At 45.2% G+C, this 6,304-nt stretch overlaps 1 pseudogene; it reads left to right on the top strand.

The window, feature by feature from the left end:
• Positions 1 to 1,354: 1,354 nt before the first annotated feature.
• Positions 1,355 to 2,207, top strand: LOC143662329 (small ribosomal subunit protein eS4-like; annotated as a pseudogene).
• Positions 2,208 to 6,304: the final 4,097 nt, after the last annotated feature.

The following is a 6,304-nucleotide window of genomic DNA, read 5'->3' as shown; positions in this document are numbered from 1 at the left end:
TTAATTTATAAAGGACTCCAATAAGAGGATTACTGGAGGACCCGTCCTGAATGAGGTGGGTCACACGTCAACTGAAGTAGCCTCAGTTAACTTACACTCATGGGAATGGATTAGCTTTAAGAACATGGATTTCCTGGAGTGGGGGTGGGGGACATACAGTTCCAAACCACCAAGGGGGGATGCATTAGTTAGGGTTCTCTAGAGAAACAGAATCAACAGGAAACACTCGCAAATATAAAATTTATAAAAGTGTCTCACGTAACCATGGGAACGCAGAGTCCAAAATCCACATGGCAGGCTATAGGAAGCCGACGATTCCGATGGAGGGTCTGGACAAACTCCATAGGAGAGGCTCGCTGGCCGAAGCAGGAAGGAGGAGCCTGTCTCCTCTGAATCCTCCTTAAAATGTTTCCAGTGATTAGATTAGGCATCACTCATTGCAGAAGATACTCCCCTTGGCTGACCACAAATGGAATCAGCTGTGGATGCAGATGACGCGACCATGATTTAATTCTATGAAATGTCCTCATCGCAACAGACAGGCCAGCACTTACCTAACCAGGCAAACTGCTACCACCACTTGGCCAAGTTGACACATGAACCTGACCATGACAGGGGATATAGAGAATGGAAAATTAATAATATTCTACATATTTATCTTATCGAGGGGATACAGTGGTAAGTAGAGCATGTGGGTGAAAGAAGATAGTTGGCATCTTGTTTACGTGAAATCTCAAGAATTATGTTTGATTATCAGAAAACAGAAGATAACTATTAGGAAAGGGAAAATGTGGTAAAACTTTCAAATTAACAAGGAAAAAAAAGAATTAAATAGTAACTGATTACACTAGCAAAAATAATGAAAAAAAGTGGAAACCACAAATCAAAATAAATAATAAAAATAAAGATGGAAGCAACAAAAAGAAGTGTATAATTATTTTGAACTGGATAAGTCCATCCATTAAGAGATAGAAACTTTCTGGTAGAGTAAAAGGCAAAAATAAAGCCCAGATATTTACACATCATTCTTAAAGTGATAAAGATAGATTAAAATAATAAAAAAAAGAAATCAACAAATAGATACCAGAAAAAATGCAAAAAAAGAGAGAAACATCAGAAGTGGTATTATAATATCACACAACATAGAATATAAGGTTAAAAGCATGAAACAGGATAAAGAATATTATGCAGTGGTAAAGGGCACAATTTGCAAAGAAGATATGTAATCAGTATGTGTACGTAAACAGCATTACCTTAAATATACGAAATCCAAAGCAATTAGAATGTGTTCCAAGAATTTGATCAAACTGAATCATTCTGAGAAATTTTAGTTCTTTCTGTGCCTAGCGCAGCCATGGCTTGTGGGCCAAAGAAGCATTTGAAGCATTGTAGCAGCTCTAAAGCAGGGGATGCTGGGCAAACTGACCGGTGTGCTTGCTTCTCCTCCATCCACTGGTCCCCCACAAGCAGAAACAATGTCTCCTTCTCATCATTTTCTTAAGGAACAGACTTAAGCACATCCCAACAGGAGATGAAGTAAAGAAAATCTGTGTGCCGTGGTTCATAAAGATTAATGGCAAGGTCCAAACGGATAGAACTCATCCTGCTGGTTTTATGGATGTCATCAGCATGGACAAGACTGGAGAGAATTTCATTATGATCCCTGATACTAAGGGTCGCCTTGCTCATTGTATTACAAGCTGTCCAAAGTGAGGAAGATCTTTGTAGGCACAAAAGGAACCCCTCACCTGGTGATCCATGATGCTCACACTGTCTGCCACCCTGGTCCCCCCATCCAGGTGGATGACACCATTCAAATTGATTTGGAGATGGGTAAGACTACGGATTTCATAAAGTTCGATATTGGTAGCCAGTATATGGTGACTGGAGGTGCTAATCTGGGAAGAACTGTGTGATCACCAACGGAGACAGACATCCTGGCTCTTTTTTTTTTTTTTTCCCACATGGGCAGGCACCGGGAATCGAACCCGGGTCCTCTGGCATCGCAGGCAAACATCCTGGCTCTTTTGATGTGGTTCATGTGAAAGATGCCAACGGCAACAGCTTTTCCACCCTGTTTTCCCCATGTTTTTGTTATTGGCAAAGATAGTGAGCCATGGATTTCTCTTTCACAAGGAAAAGGTAACCGCTTCACAATTGCTGAACAAAGAGACAAGAGACTGGCAGCCAAACAGAGCAGTGGCTGAAACGAGATTTAGGGAACATGGATGGAGAGCTCTTTGTGGCTTAAGATAAAAATGCATATACAAACACACACACACAGAAAGGAATGCAAGGATTTAATAGTGCAAGAGTCAAAAGTTTTATGTTCCAAAAATAGAGAATTTTTTTTTCAATGTCCGTGAAGGATTTTTAAAAATTACTACCTTGATCATGAAGACTCTTAATAGAATTCGCAAAGTAGAGATTTCTCAGGCAAAATTCTTTCATCAAAATCCAATGACATTAAATATAAATATTTAAAAGATGATTAAATTTTCTTCTATGATAAAATTAAGACGTGCCCTCATAAATAATCCCTGGGAAAACTATCATGCTTGAGACAATATCATAAAAATATCAGTCTTCAAAACATTAATAGACATATAATGTATTTAAATGAGATTCACTATTGTATTCTTTAATGGGAGAAAATGATCTTAAAATTTCTATAAATGACTAAATGTCAAAGACATTTTGAGAAATTATAAAAAAGAAGAAAAATGAGAGGGGACTTGCCTTTCCAGATATTGAAACCTATTATAAGAACTCTACGATAAAATCTTTATGGCACTTTATCATTATAAATTGACCCTCTTTATCCCTGATAATATTTCTTACTTCAAAGAAAGCAAGAAAAAAACACCTTCTTTGTTTGATATTAACAAAGCCACTCCAGCTTTCTTCTTCTTTTTTTTTGTATGCAGTATGGTACAGGCCACATTTCATTCTTTTTCCATGTAAATATCCTATTATTGCAGTTCCATTTGTTGAATTTTCTTCTTTGGGGTGGTGGGGGGAGTGCAAGGGTGGAAATCAAACCCGGGTCTCCCGCATGGCAGGAGAGACTTCCACCACAGAACCACCCAGGCACCCCCTGCAGCTTTCTTTTGATTAGGATAGACATAGGATATATTTTTCCATCCTTTTACTTTTAACCTATTTGTGTCTTTGTTTTAAAAGTGAGTTACTTGCAGTGGGTTGTTCTTTTTGAACCAATCTGGCAATCTCTGCCTTTTAATTGGAATATTTAGACCATGTGATGGTTTGGCACTGTAGGTACCCCAGATATCCGTAAACTTAACCCATTCCTGTGGGTGGGAACCCATTATAAGTAGGACTTTTTGATGAGATTGCTCCAATTAAGGTGTGGCCCAGCTCGATCTGGATTCCTCTTAATCCTTTACCGGAGTCCTTTATAAAATGAACGCAATTCAGACAGGCAAAGAGAAAGCCACAGAAGGAGCAGCAGGAAGCTGAACACCAGCAGGACCTGGGAGAGAAGGGAGAGACTGGGAGATGCCACCACGTGCCTTGCCGTGTAATGAACTAAGGACCAGGGATCACCTGCAGTCAGCCCCAGAGGCCACAGTCTTTGAGGATAAAGGAGAAAGCATCACCTTGATGATGCCTTGATCTCATTTAACATGGTTGCTGATGTGGTCGGGTTTCTATCTGTCTTATCTGTTTTTTTGTTCCCCTTTCCTCTTATTCTTCTTTCTTTCAGATTAAAAACAGGTCCACCTTATCTCCATTATTGTTTTATTAGCCATAACTTTGTTTTGTTATTTTAGTGGTTGCTTTAAGGTTTATAGGATGCAGCTTTCACTTATCACAGCCTATCTTCATGTGATATTATACCACTTCACATGTAGTATAAGACACACTACAGTATGTTGCCATCTCCTTCCTGCTGGCATTTGTACTCATGACGTCAGCGTAGTAACAGACACAAAGAAAAGTAGAAGAGGGTACAGAGCCCCAAAATAGATATTGGCATATATGGCAATGTGCTGAAAGTGCTATTTCAATTTAATAGGAAAATGATGGCTTATTTTAAATTGGCTATGACACAACTAAACTTGAGGAAAATAATATTGGACCCCTACCTCATACCATAAGTGTCCGCGACTTCTCACTCAGCTCAGGGCCTGGCTGCCATCCCGTGCCTTGCCTCGCTGGTGCAACGAAGAGCTCCCGGGTCGACGGGCCCAGGCGCCGCGCTCCTCCCGCCCGGCGGCCTCCAGTCCGCTCCAGGCAGCGGGTCTCCGGCCCGACCCCGCCTGCAGACGTCCGGCAGGACCCACCATGGGCCCCAGGGCGGCGAGCCGCGCGGAGGACACAGGTAGAGGCGCTGCGCTCCGAAAGGAAACGCTGACCCAGAAAGAAAAGGAACTGGCCTCGGGACCGCACGACGCCTCAGCTGTTCGGCAGACCGACACACCAGGAGGCCCAACCGGCGAGAGCCGGGCCGGAGAGAGAGAGAGAGAGATAGACGCAGACAGACTAACCTTGGTGAAGACACGAGTCCGGAACACGCAGCGGTTGTGAGTACAGATCTTTACTGGGGTTAAGCAAGCTTTCTCTAATACTGGCTCCACGCGGGGGAAGACACCCCACGGGGGAACAACCTCTATGCGGCCGTCAGGTACGGCTCCTTGTGGGTTATTCCCCTCCCCGTCCGGGTAACGCCTTTATATACAAAATCCAAACCCAATGGGCTAACGCCACGTATACAAGGGTGATTGGTAGACAGGGCAGGCGGGCGCGTACGTCATACGCGGAGGCAGGATGCGGGCGCCATCTTGGCTCACTCGATGGGCGGGGGGAACTCTAGGGCAGGCTGCGGCGTGTCCACTAGGCCCGACCCGGGAGGCGGCTCTCCACATCTCCCCCTTTTTTATTCATTTTGACCCAGTGTCTCCATTGATGAGTGTGCTCCCATGAGCCTGAGAGGCCCACTACATGATTTGGTGCTTTGGGGAGTCTGGACTAGGCTCCAGCCATCTTGCGGCTGAACCTCTGGCACCGACCAGAATGCTCACCTCATATAGAGACCTGAGAGCCCGTGAGCTGGAAACCACGTGACTCTCCCTGCAGTGCTTCGCCTCGCAACTGGGTTATGTAGGGGGGCAGGAGAGCGGCAACCAGAGCCGAGAGCGTCATTAGGTGTCTCTGTGCAATGGCCGGAGTCTAGTCTGGCCAGGACCGTGACTCCGCCGTAGAGATCATCCTTTAGACAAAAATTATGACTTCTGGTGCCGCCTTTTACACCCGGGACACGGCCATGGGCTTTGCAGCAGATCCTGTTTTCGAGCGCCCCGCCCTGAGTGGCCGGGACGGGTCATACAGTGAGGGGAAGGACTGGGTAGCGGGACGGTCGTTGCCAGGAGCATTAGGGGCGAGTGACATAGCCAACATAGTGGTGACGCGTAGCTGTTGCTGCGTCTGGAACAAGCGTTCTAACAAACATTTAACAATGAGCAGAGTTACTAAGAGTCCCACTGCTAAAAGAATCCAAGTGGTCAACCTGGGCCAAGAGAACCATGAGGTGACTTGGTCCCACAGTAGCTCGTAGTGGGAAAAGTGGGGTTAAAGTTAGTCTCTCTTCTACTCGGTCGGAGGGTCACTTGCACTGTTGTTGTCATCTTTTCGGTCGTCGCCATCATCAGCAGAGTTGGAGACCGGATCCGGTGGCTCTGGTTGGAGGCTTATCAATTTTCTGGGCAACAGTTCCTTGGCGTCCTCGGGCGACGTCACGGTTCTCACCAGTCTTTCTGGAACCCACACAGGTTGACGTCCTGGTTCCTGGGGAAAAACACAAACAGAGCCTCTGGCCCAGCTGAGCACTGGGTCAGGGCCTTGCCATTGTCCTGACAGGACATCCTTCCAACGGACTAGACCTCTATGTGGAGGACTCGGAGTAGTGTGCTGAAGAGCAGGTGTCATTCCTTGTGAGTTTTCATTTAGAAAATTATATGTAAATAAGGCTACAGACAGTTGAGCCTTCGGGGACAGGCCATGGCCTATTCCTCTAATGGTTTCTTCCGCCTTGCACGTCGGCCAGGCAGGGGGCCATTCTTGCTGTCTTATAATCGACCGATCGGCCCCGGTATCTAGCAGGCCTAAGAAGGGTCGGCCTTGCACTTTAAGAGTCAACATGGGTCGATTCTCTAAGGACATATGAAGGCCCTCAAAAACTCCTTCAGTAAACCTAACTCCCTTATCTTTTCTCTGCTTGTTTCTGCTTGGAAGGAGTGCATGCAAGCTGGGTAGGAGTAGAAGCTGTGCTATCCTATCACCC

This window comes from Tamandua tetradactyla, chromosome 2 (assembly GCF_023851605.1).
Source record: "Tamandua tetradactyla isolate mTamTet1 chromosome 2, mTamTet1.pri, whole genome shotgun sequence".
Lineage (NCBI taxonomy): Eukaryota > Metazoa > Chordata > Mammalia > Pilosa > Myrmecophagidae > Tamandua > Tamandua tetradactyla.
This window is presented reverse-complemented; position numbering and strand designations above follow the sequence as displayed.